This window comes from Leucopleurus acutus (genome assembly GCF_964270905.1).
Source record: "Leucopleurus acutus genome assembly, chromosome: 1".
Taxonomy (NCBI): domain Eukaryota; kingdom Metazoa; phylum Chordata; class Mammalia; order Artiodactyla; family Delphinidae; genus Leucopleurus; species Leucopleurus acutus.
In genome coordinates this window covers 64876176-64896284 of record NC_139142.1, presented here as the reverse complement: position 1 = coordinate 64896284, position 20109 = coordinate 64876176, and the positions used below count along the sequence as shown (strand labels likewise).

At 37.9% G+C, this 20109-nt stretch overlaps 1 protein-coding gene across 12 annotated transcripts in view; it reads left to right on the top strand.

Annotated features, from left to right (window-relative positions):
* Positions 1-20109, top strand: part of NPAS3 (neuronal PAS domain protein 3) — a gene marked incomplete at both ends in the record, with an annotated part of 868696 nt that overhangs the window by 252872 nt on the left and 595715 nt on the right. The gene's annotated exons all lie outside the window — the stretch shown is intronic.

Genomic DNA, 20109 nt, shown 5'->3' with positions numbered 1-20109 from the left:
ATTTTTTTTCTATACTCATTTGAAGTATCTCAGTTGTTTTACTTAGGATTAACATTGTGGGGATTTCTTTCTGTAAGTTAGTTTGAGATGCAATGTGCTTTCGATTATAGGCTCAAGCTATTGTGTAAAGTCAAACCAACGTTGTCCAGGGTGCTTTGTGAGCGCCCACTCTGGGAAATCCCACTACGAGGGGAAACAGCATTGCAGTGATTATGCTAGAAAGAGGTATGGTCTCACTGTATCATTAACAGAAGCCCAGATGGGCAGCAACAAAACAAATATCTACACTTTTTGCAAAGTAATTTAGCTTTAAAAAATGTACAGACTGGAGGTTGGAGATAAGGATGTCCATCCTAGAGGATGACATAGTTAGTGGAAGCAATTTTAGCCCAGTCATTTTATAATTACATCCAAAAAGTCTTTAATTAATGACAACATAATATTTCTTCTTTTCAGACTTTATTATAACCTCTTCTCCTATAACCTTTTGCTAGCTACAGTGAAGTTGCTAGAACACATCTCTTGATATAAGTAGGGTTTTCAAATCTGTTTTCAAATATTAGTGGTTTAAAACCATGAACTGCACACGATCCCTTTGTGTTACAGTAAGAAAAATGATCAGCACAGGCATTTTCTTCATTTAGCTATGAAGTAGATGGAAGAATCTGAGTTTTAAACTTATTTGGCCATCTTCTTTTTCTTTTTTTTTTGTTTCATTTCTTTTGATACCACATCCATTTCTTATCTCTTCATTTTGCAGTAATAGAAGAAGGCTTAACAGTTGCAAGATTGCATATTTATATCAGGGTTCAGACTGTGAATTCATTCTTTTCTAGGGAAGCAGAAAAATCATGTAAAAATGGTGACCACATGTTGACAGAATGCATGATTTAACAAAACCAAAGGCAATCATTTCAAAGAAAAATGTTTTATTTTCTGCCAGCAGAATATAATGGAGAGAAATTGGCTGGTATTATTTTAAAAAATTGCCCAAATCACTGTAGTTAGTGTAAAATTGTCTCTGGAACTATTTCCTGTAAGTTAACCAGACATATGATTGTATCTTTTATATTTTGAATACTGAAGCTCACATTTCAACTGTCTTGCATGGAGCCTATCAGGTATAATAACTCTTTGTAAAGGTGCTTCCTTCCCTCTTTTAGTCTCTTCCATCTAAGCTTCTACCTTCATTCACCCCAAACTTAGAATACTTATAGTTTGGGTCTTTCCAGAACTTTGAGCTTAATACTATTCACCAACAAATCAAGACCACGAGCTCCTCAAAACGTGCTGCTCCCGCCTGCAAAAGTTCAAGTGAAATTAATGTAAACATTGTTTACCTATTAAAAATTCTCCACACATTTCAGTTGAAAGATTTTATTTAACATGTGGTTCATAGGGCTTGCTGTTTTTTTCTTAGTACTTAAAGTAATTTCAGACCTTACACACTGGGACCCGCTTATGCTTGTGGGTATAGTAGGTATTATTAACAGCAAATCAGATTTCTGTGTCAATGAAAGAATAATGCAGTTTGATATGATTCCAATAGTCACATACCTTTGAGCAAGCTCTAAGGACATGAGTCACTCGATAGAATCTTGGTGGTTGTATCGCTCCTTTGCCAGTGATGTTTTTAATGGCCTAATAGGTACTGAAGGCGTTATGGTGGTTGCTTTCATGTCATTCATAGTCCAGATCATCCTATGGGATTCAAGCCTATATTTTGGAAGAACTATGGAGTTAGCTACACAGGCTGAAAAAAAGTATAAATATTACTTGCCTTGAGGACAGATAGCAGTATTGCATTTGTGTCTACACAGTGCCCAAAATACTGGTGCTCACTAGATATAGATAATGAGTTGATCTGGCTTTAGCCTGATGCTAGACAGCAACCAACATGCATTTGTTGATTCCTTGTTCCATATGTTTGACGTCCTGTGAGAATGTTTGAGGACCTTATACGATACATAGAAAGTAAGCAGGCATACTTTAAAACGCAAGCTTTGCCATCATTTGAAACTCTGTCACCCACCAGTGGAAAAAAAGTTGTAATTTATGTTGAAAACAGAGCTATAACTCTTCTATAAATGGTGTTCTTCTTTTAGCTAGGAGAGCTGATGTTCGTTATTATCCATAACTCAAGAGTAAGTGTTTCATGCTCTGCTATGTCAGTTCTGGAGAAGACCCAGACTTTCCTTTGGAAAAGTGGAAATGAGAGTAGTTCATTGTTATTAATCAGAAATTTTAGTTAAGCCAGTTTTCACGTGTTGTCCATGAGTTTAATAGCCATGCAACCTCATTGCATGGATTGCATAGGATTTCACATGAATCCTATGTGAAAGTCGAGTTGCGTATTTACTTTTGGAGATTCTGTGACTGTATTAGATTCTAACAGGCTGAAGAGAGGGAGGAGGGTCGGAGGAGGACGCACCATTTTAAAACTGCAGAGAAAATGGGTAATAACTTTAATGCACATCAGACATATTCCCAGCAGTTCCACTAATGTTATGTGACAAAAACACAAGTGAAAATAGAATCCTTGAGGGGAAAGATGTCCTAGAGAACAATCCCTTTGTTTTTCAGGTGAGAAGACAGAGCCAGACATTAAATGTCTTGTCTGAAATTGTAGAGCTATTAATGGCAGATTTTGGCCCAGAACCCAGGTCTCACATCTTATAGATCAGTGTTTGAGTATAATGAATAACTGTGATTTTCTCAGTCATATTTTCCCTTAAATTGAATAGCTTCCTTATGTTGACCACCTGTACCTACTTAATTAACTCTACTTATTTTCCAGATGATCTGTCAGTTACTTTAGTCTAGACCTGCTTACAAATCACTCATACACACATCCGTTTCATCTGGGACTTCCCACTGATAGCATGAAGTACTAAGGGGGAACCTGTCTTTAATGGCTCAGCCTCTTCCTGACAAGGAATACAAGTATTCTGAGCACAGAGAAGAGGGAAACTCTTACTTTTCAATAGAAAATCCCTCTCTCGGAACTTCCCTGGTGGTGCAGTGGTTAAGAATCCGCCTGCCAAGGCAGGGGACACGAGTTCGAGCTCTGGTCCGGGAAGATCCCATATGCCGCGGAGCAACTAAGCCCGTGCGCTACAACTACTGAGCCTGCGCTCTAGAGCCCGCAAGCCACAGCTACTGAGTCCACGTGCCACAACTACTGAAGCCCCCGCACCTAGGGCCCGTGCTCCGCAGCAAGAGAAGCCGCTGCAATGAGAAGCCTACACACCGCCACAAAGAGTAGCCCCGCTTGCCGCAACTAGAGAAAGCCGGGGCACAGCAACAAAGACCCAACACAGCCAAAAATAAATAAATAAATTTAGAAAAAAAGAAAAAAGAAAAGAAAATCCCTCTCTCGGGAGTAGTAGAATTTCTTTGGCACTAACATGTTTTCATATGACCTCCACCTCACCTAAGCATCTATTAAACTGATGCTGTGAAAGTGCATGGATGGGTGGATCTTCAGGCGGTATGAGCCCCTCACCCAAATCTGTGCTCTCCAAACGAGGACGCACAATACCTGTTGAGCTCATGTGAAAGCTGAGCACATTGACATGGAGTAAAGAGGCATTATTTTCCTTATTCCTGCTTTTCATGCACAAATTGTCTAGGAATTTAGGCAAGCTCATTTGTAACACACAGTGTAAAAGACCTGTGCTTGATTTTGCATGTTAAGATATAAATCTACATTTAGCACGTAGTACCGTTTAAATGGATGCTTATAGAAATCTTCAGGGAACGAGTCAAGTTTGCTCTCATTTTCTGCTTGCCATATCGTTCACAATTTATATCAAATTTTGTAAAATCAGGAATTGTCTTTGTGCAGTTGAAGAATTTGGGGTGATTTTTCTCTGTAAGCATTGGCTTGGTGTTTTTTTCCCTCTCGTCATCATGGCCATACAGGTATTGATAACTATGCATCATGACCGATTTTTTTTTTTAAAAAGTTCTAAAAAGGCTTCTAAATGAAAGCTATAATTTTGTATTGAATATTTAGTGACATGAGCAAATCACTTGCTCTTTGCCCTTACAGATTTTATAATGTCACCAGAGTTTATCCATAAAATTGTAGCCTACGGTTGGGCATACACAATTCCTTATAGTATTGCATATATAGAAGGCAGCGGAGGGAGGCACAAATTGAAGTGTATCTGCTCTGGAAACATTCCAGCAGTGAGTGTGTGTGTGAGTGTGAGTGTTTGTTTTTTTCATTTCGGATCTACTGTACCGTCAGTCCTAGAAGCTGCAGATGAAGAGTGGTGCCTGATCTCATATAGGAATGTTCTTTTTTTTTTTTTTTTTTTTTTTTTGAGGTATGTGGGCCTCTCACTGTTGTGGCCTCTCCCGTTGCGGAGCAAAGGCTCCGGACGTGCAGGCTGAGCGGCCATGGCTCACAGGCCCAGCCGCTCCACAGCATGTGGGATCCTCCCGGACCGGGGCATGAACCCGTGTCCCCAGCATCGGCAGGCGGACTCTCAACCACTGCGCCACCAGGGAAGCCCAGGAATGTTCTTTTGTTTGCGCCTGCTGTGAGTGAAGTTGACTAGAATTGTGCCATTCTGATCCATTTCATACATCAGCAGACTCTGCACATAGACATCATGGCCTTCCCTTCCACCTGAGCTGTCAGCCTCCATCCGAGAGGGAGAAAGATACTGACTGAGATTAGGAGCAAATGTCCAGAAGGAAGTGAGAAGCCCAGTAGGGGAAGCAGATGTGCTTCCCTTAATAGATGTATTTTTGTAATGATAAAATATTCATCTATTTAAAAATAAATACATAAGAGGACAAAAAACCCATACCCAGAAGCAGAAGAGATTCAGCTATAGGAAAACAGTAGTTCCAAAACTTTTATTGAACTTCAGGAGGTCTCTCTAGATGGCTGTCTCATCTGAAACTTGTAGAGATTTAATAGCTCACCTTAATTTGTAGGTACCCTGCCATCTGAAATCTTTTCTCTGTGATCTCTTATGCATTCTCTTTGGGGCACTGCTTCTGTCCACTTTTTTGTGTTTCTGATTGCACATAAACAACACAGATCTGGCAAAGAGAGGCAGTAATTATGTGAAGATCTGGGATTTCCCCTTAGAAATTTCCACCTGTTATGTTTCTGTCTGACTTGTGGGAAGGATTTACGGTGATCCGGTGTTCTGAATACGACAGTGTATGATTAATAAAGGGAGATGACATGGGCTCTTGACATTTCTTTCTCCTTGCCTCAGTTTGGTACTCACTATAGCACCACTTCCAGAGTGTAGAAAGGGGAAGAACTGTTTTGAGAATTTAAATATTTTTGTCAGGGAAGAATTTATGAGTATTGAGGTTTGGCAGGGAGAGAGGAGTATCTGTGTTTCTTCCCTTTCTCTTTCCCTTCCCTTCTTTACTGTAAGAGCATCCCAAGGACTGATTTACTGGGTAAATTTAATTTCAAGAGCAGTACTACTGGATGTGTTGTTTACTGTCTTAAATCATGACTTTTAGGGACATTCAGATCATCAACAATTGTCTTTCCACAAATACTTATTGAGGACACACTATACATGCAAGACACTGTCTCTCAACTTTATTATTGCACTGATAACAACAGAGTCTTGTTTAGCATGCACTTTAAGAAATTGTCAACAGAACTTAATCACTAATTTTGGAGGGGTTTCATTCTGACTCATTTGGAAAAGAGCTGTTTTAATTTTTCACATCCTACTTCTCTACCATTTTGATCGCTCTCTATTTTAATTTGTAATGAAAGATTTTTTTATATATGATGCCATCATGGTGAACTGACTAAAATTTCAGTTGTGATTAAATGTTTGAAACTGCTTGGGTGAAATGTGGTGAATGGATCTATGCACAAATATGCATATGAGTATTTTTAATTTTCTGAGCTACTTTTAATAATAGGTTAGATCTTATGGAATAGTAACTGATCGAATTTTTTCCTGATTATGTATAGAAAATGTGTAAAACAGAGTAAAGTGAAAGGAGAAATTCTACCACTCTGAGAAAAATAACTGTTAATACAGTTTCTTTTCTTCCAATGTAACTTTCTGCATTTCTCTGCATTTCATGCTTCTTCCTCAATTCTTCATTGTCACCTGACTGCTATAGCTCTTTATATCCTGTGCCTTATGTACCCCATAATTAAATCCTACTCTCAGGAAGGCTATTAATGGTGTTAAACCATAGATTGCTAACTGCCACAGGCCAAATGAGACCCACAGGAGCCTGCAAAAAGTTGCATTTTTAAAATGAGATGCTCAATATTTTCAAATAATTGAAGATTTTAATTTAAAACAATCTAGATTTCTGGCTTCTCTTAAAAAGGAAGACCTGGCAACTTTGGGTCCCCATTGCCATCTAGTAACAACTGTTTTTCCTGAATAATGTGTGCCCCCTGTTGGCTAGGCAAGCGCTCTCCGGTTTGCCATAGTCCACACCACTCCCTGTAACCTGCTCAACACGGAGGGCTCAGTTGCCATTTATTGTCACGCTTGCAGTGCTTTCTCTCACCTCGTCCTCTTTATTCACCTGTATAATTTCGTTGGATTCTGCAGGTGTTTGAGTTTGTGATCTCTAACTTAAATTCATTTACAGTGGACTAATAATAATTCAACAACAACAAAAAACTCTGACTCACTCTTCTTGCATATATGAATTTTATGAGAAGAGATATGACCAGATCCAATGAGTGATTCTCTGAGAGGGAAACTGTGTAGAAGCAAATGAGGGGGCAAAACTGAGGGGGAAGAAAACAGAGTTTGAAGGGCAATACATATAATTCAGTCCCCTTAAAAGAGTGGTGTGTTTATGTGAGCGTGTGTGTGTGTGTGTGTGCGCGCGCGCGCACGCAAGCGCACACATGCAAGTGCACATGTATGTATTTGAAAAGTGACTCTGGGAATTCCCTGGTGGTCCAGTGGTTAGGGCTCCAGCTCTGAGCTGCCAGGTTCACAGCCACGGGAACAAGACAAAGTTGCTGAATGGCTCTTGGTAACTCATTGACCTCCACACTATCTTTGTAAGTGCACTGTTGGGAAAGGCTACTGTTTTCAGAAGTGAAACTCAAGACTTAAGTGATCTTTTGTTGGCTGATAACTCAAAAGGAGACCTTGAGGGAAAATCTTTTAAGATGAATATCTCAGCCCAAACAAAACAAAATGAAATGCAGAGAGGACAGAAGGTGAATTTAAGAAAGGGCTCCTATAAAGTACCTGTGGGTGAGTAGAAGCTTGCAGGATATCCATTTTGGTCAAGGACTGTATTGGGATGACAGGTCAGGGAGGAAGTATTCAACCATAGGTATACATTGTGTTTTTTTAACTGTTTGGTGGCTTATGGATTCAGATACTAAGGTTGTTTGTGGAGGCTTTGTTGTAAGGGCCAGTTGAGCAAATCGCTGGCTTCCCTTGCCCTGTTTCAATTCAACAGTCCCTTTTACTCAGCTTACAAATCAATCATCATGTGCTTTCCTACGTCTGAGAACTTTCTACCAACAGTTTGGATTCATGTTACTATTAAAGTTGTAATTATTCAATATCAGTAAATTCAGTGCTGACTTGCAGCTAATAAGGTAACTGGGTCTTTTTAGTTTCATGTATACTTGTATCACGGTGCAACCTTTTGTTTTTCCATAAGGAGCTTGCAAACTCATGAAATTAAAAAAATGCCTATTTATTTTACCCTTATTTAATTTCATGTTTTAAACATGTATTTTATACATTGAAATATTACCTACCTTTATCATCCTGTTACATAGTTACATGTGGCTCAGAATAACTTAACTTGTAGTTCCTCCAAGTCAGATTTTAATGAGAGGACTAAGCATCTATCAAGGTTTTTCAAAAGAATGTAGGGTTTTGGGAGGACTTTGTTCCTGACTAAGTAATGGAAGCCTACAAATAAACAGGCATTTCCTGTGTTGTCCTGCTTTATAAAGTACCTCAGTGAGGTATTATGACTTCTCAGATTAAATCTCATATGATAATCCCTGGCACATAAACGTCTTCTCTGCTGCATATATGTAGTCTAATGCCATGGACCCACTGTACCACCGAGGGCCAACACCTGTTAGAAGTGGGAGGTGTAGCAGTCAATGAAGAAACAATGATCCTGACTCTGATAGTTTGGTCAGTGTTATAGAACTTAGTAGAGATCTCAAGATACCGTTAATTGAGGCAGCTTCTTAACCAAGACTTGAGTCAGGGTCTGAGATTTGGCTTCAGGAAGCCCATTCTGTGCAATATTTTGTGTGTTTATTTATCTGTGTTTTCTCCCAGGTAAGCATCTGCATCTGCCATCGGGTTGTCAAGGAGTTAGTGACACACGGAAAAAGTCAGTCATTAAATGGTAGCACATTCCATCCCCAACCAGGCAGCTGGTATATTGTACACTGGGTAACACAGTGCTTTGGGGTTTAGGGGGGGTCACAAAAGACACAGGAGCCCAGGCTGTCTGGCTGAAGGACTCAGTCATTTGATTGGAGACTCATGTGGGATAACTTGAGGAGGGATGAAGGCCTCTCCCAGCTTTTTCAATTCCAGTTCTCTTTTAGAGGAATGACCAAGCCAAGCATTTTCTCGAAATATTTTTCAGGCCCTACTATTGCAAGAAGTGGTGACAGGATGGCATTTGATAGCACTGTCAGGTAAACCATTTATTAAATGAAAAATACCTCTGAGCATCATAGTGCTTCTGAGGCTCAACTTAGAGTCCATAAAATTACATTTATGTTGTTTTTTTCAAGAAGTAATTTTTATATTAAAAATACATGTTTATTCAAGAAACTTCAGAAATTAGTTATCTCCTGCCCCCGCCACCTCCCATCTTCTGACCCCCCCTACAAGGAATTTCTACCACGTAGAAATTACCGATCTTAATATTTTGCCTTGTGGGAATTAATCCTGGTTTGGATATATTTTCTCTGTATATATAATTATGGATATATCACTATGGTTGTCTGACCCACTGTACATGCTGCTTTATGAATTGCCTTTTATCACTTAACATATTGTAAAAAAATTTCCCCAGTCATTGAAGATTTGTTTCAACATCTTTGTTCAATATCTTGAGAATATTCCATAATTTGTTTCTAAAGTCTATCAAAGAGGCAGTGAGTATTCTTTCAGAATATATTTATTTGCCTCCTTAGTCAGCTTAGGATATGTATTTCCCTAAGTGTTCTCTAGAAATTGTAACACTGTACACCCCTGGTAACTATACACCGTGCTTCTGGAACCTTGATGAGAGGTTAAATAAAAATACATGTCTTTTAAGAAAAAGTCAGTAAGGTAGGGGTAGGGTATATTGTCTCTTTAGACTGATGGACCTGTATTCTCAATTGTAATGTTTAAAGAAAGCATGACCATTTCACTTATTTCTGTTAGAAATGCAGGCAGTTATAGTATAATGGTGTGTTCATTGATGTTAAGTAGAAGCGTGTGCTGTTTGCAGCGTTCACATGACCATAACTTTCATTTTTCATACTTAAAGATCTTCAAACTTGTCAAAGCATGCTTTCTCCTTTCCAACTTTCTCCTATCAAGCTTGAAAGTTTTCAAAAGCTTTCTTCTACTTGGTTGTGCTTTCAAAAGTGTTTGAAATCACACTTAAAAAAAATTAAAGGAAAAAATGAATTTTCCCTCTAGAAAGGTCATTTGAATTTGAATTCCAAAGCGACTTAGTTTGGAACTTAGAGCAATTAACAGCAAATTTATCTACTCCAAATTGGAATGTGTTTATAAGCCTGAAAAAACAGGGGGTTTATCGGAAATTTTATTAACAAATTAATGTTTTCATAACAATTATGATGGAATTTATATGGGTGATTATAAATTATATAAAACTTTATCGGTAACTTAATGGTTGTGTAAATATAATTAGGAGAAGGGGAATCACGAGGACGTTATTGCTCTAGAGGCAGTGCAGTGCGGTGGTGAGAAGGACATATTGGGGTCATCTTGCCAAGGTTCAGATTCTAGCTTCAGCTGTCATTGGCCTTGGGCAAAGTTACTTTCTCTCTCTGTGCTTTGATCTTCTTATTTGTGAGATGGGAGGCAGTAACATTTCCAGGGTTACCAACTGTTCTGGTTTGCCCAGGACCGTCCTGCTTTTAGCACTGAAAGTCTAGGATCCAGGGAAAGCCCTCCCTGAGACAAGAAAACTCCTAGTTTTGGGGGATGAGAGCAGAAAGTTAGAGGGAAGATATAAAACCCATTTAGTTGCCCCCCAAAATAGGGTCTGAAAGCAACACTGTTTTAGGGTCAAATATAATCAGCGGAGATGATCTGCTTTTCATGGATGCTGTTACTTCCCCCCCTCCCCTTCTGATACTGGCAACCATGAATTAAATGGGATGATGCTTAAAACACTTAAACCCTGAAACTTAGTAGACATTCAAAGATGTTTGCTTTAATGATTATGGTGCTAAATAAGGTCAATGCTTTTCTTTGACGGTACTGAATAATCTTAAAACGTAGAAACAACATGTACTTTCCTGTCATTGATATTATGAAAATTAGTACTGTAGTTCCTTGGAGTGATAGAATTCCATCAGTGGCCCTTTAGATGGTCAGTAAAATGTCCTGCGGTCACAGGGTGCCCACTATTCCTTCTCATTTTGCCTTTCAGCAGAGATGCTCTGACCCTTTCAAATATTTAGCAGTAGACTTTCCTCTCAATGTGTGCTCACGACTTGTGTTCCTGCTAATGGAAGTTACACATGTGTGCTCACCGGGATGAGAAAGCCTTTATCCCACGTCGGGCAAAGACCCGTGATCCTGAATCTCTTTTTAACTTCAGACCTGAAGAGAGCAGTGCAGGGAATTGCTGCTTTCTCACTATATTAGCTTCTTCAATTTCTTTTTAATTGGAGCCTGCAACCCAGATTCTTGTAACTTCAGAGGGATGAACAATACAAATTAAGATCTGGGTGCTTTCCAGGAATGGCTCAGCTGAAAGAAAAATTTTTTTTTCTTTTAATACAGTTGTGGCTATTCACAAATCACATGCAGTTGCCTAACCAGTCCATATTTGCTTCTGAGGTTTCACATTTGCAAACTACACTGCTGAGAAAGTAAGTGATGTGTTCACCCACCTCTGGTGTGAGCTGACTGATTTAATGTACACAACAGATAAATACTAGAATAGTCAAAATTCTAAACCAGTAGCACAGAACCTTCAAATACAAATATCTTACCCTTGTTCAGGACATTCATTTCTCCCCAAGGATCCTTTTTAATGTATAAGACTTCAATTTATGTTTAAGAACTAGTAAACTATAGCAGTTTGACAGCCATTCACACTTAATTCTGTGCATTAAACCAACAGCATTCTTTTCCACAAACATCCATTGTTAGGACAATGCGCTCAGACAGAATTTATGAGAAATGGAATTATGTTACCAAGGAGATAGCATTTACTATAATGAAGAGTAGATCCTAGAAAATGGCCCCTTTTACAGCAGCTCAGAGCAGAGCCACAAAAGCAATTGATTGGTCTTGGCATTTAGTCTTATATCAGCTGTGTCATCCATAGCTTCAGGAGAGAGAACACTAATCTAAAGTGACATTTCTGTTCTGGCGGGCTTTTCTGCCCTGATGAAAGCAATTACTTCATTCCTAAATGATAATTTGCAGGAGTTTCAACCACTTTAATTGATAATTTTTTTTTTGTTCTGAGTTCAATTGTGAAGTGATTAGCTGATTTGGTAAATAGAAATTTAAGGTGTGAAATATACAAGTTGCTTCAAGGTAAAGTGCTATGTATTGGGTGGAGAGAAATTACTTGATAAAGCTGCAAGTTTTTTTTTTTTTTCATTATTATGGAATTGCCAGTTGCATTGCTTAAAGTTCTGGGGGAAAATGAAGAACAAAACACTTTGATTCAGGAGGTTTTTGGCAGACACCAAAGCATACAATGAATAGTTTGGTCTTGCTGTGGTTCATTCAAGGGTTATTTGAATCAAGGTGAACATTGGTTGAAAAGGATTGCTCGGACCTCTCAGCTTTCTTTATTACTATTCTAATGACTCATTCTGGAATTAAATCCTCTTATTTAAAGTGTTAAGAATAAAAATGCTCATTGGCTAAAACCAATTAATTTAATTATTAAGTTCAAACATACACAAGGCATTTTCTGAAGATGAGGGAAGGCATTCAATTGAATGGCTTTAATTACTCTTTTGATCTATTTTACCACAAGTCAGAAATGGGTCATGATTATTCAATCAGAATATGTCTTAGTTTAAACATTTTAAGGATGCGTCTTGATTTTGATACTTCATTGAATGTTAGCAGTTGCAGATGTTTTGACACTGGTTTTAAGCAATCAATTTCATGATATTTTCTTACGTGGGGGAAAAATAATGGTCACTTCACACGTTAAATGAGAAAAATAAGGCAAGAATGAAGGTCAAACTGATTTAGCACATCAAGCAGTCTTTGTCAGCCAAGCTTAATATATCCTGAGTTTGTGGAGCAAATGAAATTTTGCTGCTATGTTACACTTTGCTTCCAAACAACCATTACAACTGGTTTTATATATTGTGTGAGCATCAGACCATCAAACAGTGCATCTTTACTGACATGTTGCTGCAGCGATGATCTACAGCAGCAATCTGCCATTTATATAAGGGCAAAATGTGCATCTATATTTAGTTGTGAAATTGGCCTATTATACTCTTGATGTTTACAGAGGCTAACATAAATTAATGATGACAGCTATGAGCAGTGCATTAGTTAAGCAGCAGAGTTCTTACCTTGAACTTGAAGGTTCCAGTTTTTACTTCCAGCATATACTATACTGCTTTCTTCACACATTAAAGGAAGGTTTCTGAAATTATTACCTTTTCTTGAAGAGCATTAAAAGACTTCAATTTGTGAATTATGTTGTACATAATCCTTCCAGATAATAGTTGTTTATGCGTTTCTCAATTCTATTACCTTGAAAGAATGCTGATATTTACAATCATAGGGGAAAAGATACTTCTGAAAGACTTTTATTCTTTGCAGTTGGCTGATTTGATTGACTTTGAACTCTATGTGATGTCAGTGTGTGGTGGGCTGTTTTACTGAAAGTAATGAAGGAAGGGCAAGCAGTGCTTATAGAATCTTTACTGTAGTTTTTCCCTGGGAAGTCTCCTCATTCAGCTCATGTCAGGGCAGGTGTAGGTACCAGAGTAACTGTAGGTCTCACCGTTAACTATGACCAGAGATCTGACAAGTATGCAGGTGTTCAAAGCTTCATGAGTTAAAATGCTGCAGCCTTTGATGAATTTTTGATGGCTGCATTTTTAATACAGGTCGACCTTCTTCCTTTGAGGCTGCATGCCAGATTAATTGATAAATAGTACAGGTCTGTAGTGCTGGGTTCTCCTAAGCAAAACAAGTAGGAAAATCCATAAAAAACTGCCTGTCCGGCTCCTTAGAAGTACTTTAAAAAGGTGAAATTTAATGACCCTACCTTTCCTTTCCCCTACAGTTAGACGAACAAAACCTGCCGTGTTCCTTTTTTTTTTTTTTTTAATAAATTAATTTATTTTGTCTGCACTGGGTCTTTGTTGCTACACACGGGCCTTTTCTCTAGTTGTGGAGAGTGGGGGCTACTCTTCGTTGTGGTGCGCGGTCTTTTCATTGCAGTGGCTTCTCTTTTTGTGGAGCACAGACTCTAGGTGCGTGGGCTTCAGTAGTTGTGGCTTGCAGGCTCTAGAGCACAGGCCCAGTAGTTGTGGCGCAAGGGCTTAGTTGTTCCGCGGCATGTGGGATCTTACCGGACCAGGGCTCGAACTCGTGTCCTCTGCATTGGCAGGCGGATTCTTAACCACTGCACCACCGGGGAAGCTCTCCGTGTTCTTTTATAAACTAGTTATTGTATTCTAAAAGTTTACATGAAGGTGTTAAAGCTGAGGCTTAGAGAGAGGATTTTTGTGTAAGAGAGTGTGGATCTGTCAGTAATGTCCATATAAGAAGCCATTCCACAAATATAAATTGTAAAAAAAAAAAAAAATAACTGATAGAAATCTATGCTATGAAGAAGTCATCGGAGAAGAAACATTTGATTAAGCTGACTTACTTCTGTTGTTCCTCTGTGACAATTATTACTTTTGCTCTGTTATATTCTGTAAATCTCTAGCTATATTGTTCCCGTAATCATTATCGCCATTTCTGTGAAGTAGGAAACCAAATAATCAATTTTGCAAAACTAAATTTTACAAAAGACCAGCCATAAAAGATAACTTACCTCTTTTAATTTAATGAGTCATCACATCCAAAATTAGCTGTTTTGTCCACCATGGACAAGTGGCCCAATGAAAAATTGACACCCTTATCCAGCTCTGTGGCAGCTTCAGAGAGATTATAAGTCCTGAGTCAATTTCATAATATTGGCTTTGTGATAGTGGCAGTACCTGTGTTTTTTTAAGTTTGTACCTTTTTTTCCTGTCTCATTGCTGGCTCAAGTAAAGTTTCATGATTCAGCCTTGCCCCCGATGCGGAGGCCAGAGCAGGAAATGCTGCTGCCCTTCCAAGTTTCTTCCCTGCTCCAGATGTTCTGGCTGAGCTCTCCATGGTCCTGGATTTGGGGCTTTGCCTGACATTAAAGAGAACTTTCAGGTTTGTGATGTTTTGGGAGATACTTTGAAAGATCTTCTTCCTGCTAGGAGTACCACATATACTCTTTCTGACTAACACTAATCATTGCAATTTTCAAGTCTTCCATAGAAGCTTTCACCATCTTCCTGAGTAACCCGTTCCCTTAACTACTGTTTGGATGTTCAGTTTTCTGCGTAAACAAAATTGCATGTCTTACCATTGAATGCCACTTTTTTCTACTTTAGGGAACAAAAAATGGCCCCTTACTATTCTTAGTACAGGCAATCACGTATTTATAAACATTTAACCTTCCATTAATGAGACATATGTTATTTTTTGTTTGAATGAGTTATTGAGTATACCTGTGGTGTAGAACAGATAGACCATAGTCATAAGGAGGACCATAATGAAAAATCAATATCTCTGCAATCAAGTAGTTTTATTTAACTGAAGTACACAATGTATATCAGAACCAGTGGATAGAAATCATATTGGTGAGCACAGAGTGTAAATTATAAATGGACCTTAAAGCATAGAACAGTCGGTGTGACCTGAGCTTAGGTTTTCATTTAACACATCTTATACAGTATTGCTGTGTGCCAGGCACCACTGTAAATATTTTACAAAAATAACCTCACTCAATTTCAACAAGAACCTTATGAAGCGGATAGTATTATCATCCCATTTCACAGGTGAGAAAAACTGAGGCAAAAGAAGTTAAGTAAATTGCTCAGGTTTACGTGATTCATAAGTTATAGAGCCAGGATTTAAATACAGGCAGTCTGGCTCTGCAATCCACACACTTACCCTCTGCCTTCCGCTAGTGTGGAGGATATGCTGAGAGAGGCAGCAGACAGGACTTAAAGAAAGTGAGAATCGTGAGCTGAGAGAACGTGGAAGGAGTTTCAGAAATCAGCAGTTTAGGGTTGTCACCAAGCAGAAGTCAGGCCTTTGATTTAATTTCTACTGTCACTGTATGGGAAATAAAATTTACTAAAAAATGAAGGTCACAGTGGCAGTTTGAGAGGACAATGAGGAAAACAAATAAGTATTCAGAATTATAAAACTGTAACCAGAGTAAAAAAAAAACAAAAAAAAAGTGGTAGGAAAGAGGCTGCTGGTTAAAGAAAATTACAAAGAATTGTGGAGGAATAAGGTAATAATCAGATGTGGTACTAGGGTCAAAACAGTTGGGCTTTTGTCCCCAGGGAAGTTTTACAATTACCGTAATAATAGTTAATGCTTATATGACGTTTACAACATTTAGCACTTTACATATATTAGCTCAATTATTCCTCTGAGCAATATTGTGATGTACGTACTAATATAATGTCTATTTCCCAGATGAGGAAACTGAGGCCTAAAGAAGTTGAGACACCTATCCAAGGTAGCCCAGCTAGTAACTGTGTGATGATGTGAATACTTACAGTCTGGCTACAGAGCCCCTACTCCTAACTCCTGTGCTTCCAAGAAAGTTTAAGGAAGGGTTGACTATATTTTAAGCATTCTTAAGTCTTTCCAGCTTATTAAAATTCTTAGTTGTAAAACTCTGAAGTAGACTCTACCACATTTAGAGCTTACAAACTATCTTAACTGTTATCACATCATTGACCAGAGATGTATTAATACATCTTTTGTTACCCAAACGTTATTGACCAGAGATGTATCAATATCACTTACATAACAAATTGCTGGCCACAGGCATTCGTTTCCACAAAAATCCCCTGGTTAATAATAAGTTAAAATTTAGAATTGTCCAAGGGGTTTACTTCTTTGTGGTCTACAATATACTAACATGAAATTATCATATGAGTCATTGCAGTGGTCCCAGGAGATTTGCCAAATACTCCTTGTTTGTCATTCTCATGATCTAAGATGATAAAATTGAGGCTCAGCTTAGTGACTTAGAATTATAAGTGGCCTACAGTGGCTAAAGTGGGTCTCATAACTCCTTCATTGGGACTCTTTCCGCAAAATATACAACTTGCCAAAGGAACTTAAAATAGATGGAAAGATTTAAAAACTCACTTTACATTTACAAGCACTGACTGCTAAAGCTTCATTCTTAGTAAACTCTTTTTTGATTGTCAGCTATGCTTTAAAGATATAACTATAGAATGTAAAAATTGTTTCAAAGTGTTGAATGGAAACATACATAAAATATTATTTTAACCAAGGTATTTCTTTAGGATAAGTTAATACTAGCAACATCAATGGCAAAAAGACGGCAGAATCCAACTTTATAATCCTTATATGAGGAAATTCTATACATTAGATTATTATTATTTTGGTTGGGTGCTGGGCCCCTTTTGAAAATCTGAAAATCATTTACCATCACCCCCAAAATATACACATATATACATAATTTTGCCTATGATTTTCAGACGCGTGTGTGTGTATGTCTTTGGAAATGGTTGTTGATTTTGTTGCTGGTGGTGGTAATTATTAGCGAGGATGATACTGTCGTCATCAAAGAGAGTTGAAATTTTGATTTGTGGAGGGTTTTCTGTTATTCAGAGTCCAAGTGAAAGAACATTAAAGCAGTGGGAAGTTTGGACCCAAGGAGTATTTACGGTTTAATCGTATTTTAGGTGGCAGAGATCAGGCCATAACATTCACTCACATATAGTCAATCCATTCTTTCTCTAGTATTTAGAAATGCAACCATAATGTTTTGGTTTAGAACAGAGTGTATAAATGCAAATTTATTTTAGGTTTTAATGTAGTCCTTAATTCAATTTGAGAATTACTTGTAACTAGGCTCTGTTTCACAAAAGCAGGCAAAAGATTAATCCACAATCTGTCCTTGTCTTAAGGACTTTAGCTTCATCAATTGTATCAGCATCTCCACAACCTTTATAATCCTTTAACCGTACTTTATTGCTGTTGCCCTCAAAACCAGTTACTACTTATTACAGACACAGTGCTATCATTCGGAAAGTCTTCTGTACTGTGGTGTCAGCATAATGATGTGATGTGGAAGTCACGGAAACCCATTATTATTAAGATTATAGCTAGGACGATTACTCCAGTAGGGTGACACAGTTGTGGGTTAGAGACTTTTTTTAAAGAGGGGAGAGGTAGAGAAGAGAAAAACGATAAGGAGGTAGTATGGGAACACATAAAGTAAGTGGTATTTTAGAAAAGTCAAGTGTCAGAGCGCAATGTTTAGGCAAGGCACCCCAAAGCCTTAGTGTCCACATATTCCCCTTCTTTGAGGAGACAGAAGAAGTCATCTCCCCTCCGCCTCACCCCTGGAGCTCATTGGGTTGATCTCTGTGATCTTGGGCTTTGCCTACCCTTAGGATTAGTTTTTTTTTTCCTTAGATTATTGATAAGCCTATGCAGAGATATCAATTTCAGAATAACCCATTAATCCTCTAGTTGCTTCAGTTGAATAGAGAAATTCCTAGTGTGAATATTAGTAATATTAAATAGATAACAAGTGAATTCATTTGTGACCACTAAGTGACATGTGTAAGTAAAATTATATATAACATCCATGTAAAACTTCTGGCAAAATTGGCCTCCCAAATTATTACCCAATTGCAAAATGAGTCCCTGCTCCATTATTGACCAAGTGGCATGTTCTGTTTGGCTCGCATGACTTTTAAAAACGCCAGTTAGTTCACATAAAATTAACACATAACATAAAATTGGAAGTGCTATGTAAAAATTCAGATTTTGTTTTCTAGAAATAGCAACAGCAGAGATCTGGCAACACTAGGCATGCCTTCCCCCAAAGCAGCACACGCAAAGCTGAAACGGTGTGCGCTTTCCTTTGCCTGGGCTTTCAGCCTCCACTTCTCCACAGGTGGCCTCAGGCCTCTTTACTCATTGACATTCCCTGCCTTCACCCTGCAAGCCCTTGAGTTTGCAGCCCCTGCTCTAGAGCTCCATCATAGTCACTTACTGACCAAAAAGAAAAGAAAAAAAAAAAAATGTAAGTTCAGCCCACCTTCTGGAGTAGTATTCGATTACAAGAACACAAAAAGAGCAAAGCATTGAACTTGAACCACTGCACTCTACAAGTGGTAGAGAAAACATGTCAAATGACATAGTTCTTTTGGCACAACTGACTTAAATGGTGTTAGATTACTTTTATTATATAGAGGGAGGGCTATGAATCATTGTTTTATCCTAAGATGTTGACCTGGGTCCTGGTTATACTTATACTTTATCAGATTGTAAGGCATCTCTTACTTTTATTGACAATTTTCAACAAGCCACACTGAGCATTTAAAGAAGTGAATGGAGGCCAGCTAAAATTTTGGGAAATAAATGGCATAACATGTCTTTCCTTTATAAATTAGTGATGTTTCTGCTTATCACCAACATTAAGACAAAAGTTTGTCACCTGTGACTGCTTTGACTCTGAAAATGATAGCATTAATTCGTCTAGTTCTGAGAAATACATTAGTTAGCTAATGTAGAATATTTTATTAATAGAGTGAACATGAAACCGGTAGGGGTATTAGCCTAGCAAGTATTTGACCATAGCATTATGGCATTACTTAAATCACATAGATATTCAATAAGATACCTGAAATGTCTGCAGTGAAAACAGTGTTTCCACTCTGAACAATATCAGATGTGGTCTAAGGTAATAGGGAATGTTATTGCTCATATTAAGAGATTGAAGCCACACTGCTGGACTCATTTTAATCTATTCCTCTGGTCTTGCTTCCTTCTTATTTCTCTTTCTTGATATTTTGTAATGGGAAACCAGAATGCTAGATTCAAAGATTTAAAATACCTTCAAAGTCCAATAAAATGGATACTTACAAATGATGTTAATAATACCTTGATACTATAAATATGGTCCAATTATTTATCATCACAGTCTGATTTTGAATTTATTTTTCATCAGACACAAAACGGAGCAGTTCAGAGTAGGTGCACTTCTCCTGTCAGATGCCCACATACAGCTTCAGTTGTGCTGCCCTCAGCAATGCGAGCAAACTTCAAACAGAAATGTACATGAATAGTTAAAGGAAAATACTGGATCCCACCTGTTGCCTCTTACGTGAAGTAATATGTCTATAATGTTTATAAATTTTAATAACCCATATAGGGCTTTATCTTTCAACATTACATTTATGTTATCTTAAAGTTTGACTTTTCTGGGTGATATATTTTATTCTCTAGTATCTTAGAGAATCTATCCATCTATGAATGTATGTTCATTAATAAAGAATTAAAGTATTCTCTTATCAATCAATTACCAGTGCCTTTATATAGTTACATTGAAATCTTCATTTCCAATAAGATGTTTTCTTTATGTGACTGAAGGTCATGATTCTTATTGAGGGCTGGAAGCACATCAACATTTTATTTGTTAATTCTGTGAACTGTGTGTTTACCCTTTGTTTCTCAAGATGGTAACTGAAATAAATTTTTTCAAATGTGTCCTTCTGATGCTTTACAATTCCGTGGTGATAACCGTTAAATGAACAAAACCATTAGCTTAAGGATAGATATATAAATACAATCCCAATCTTTTAAA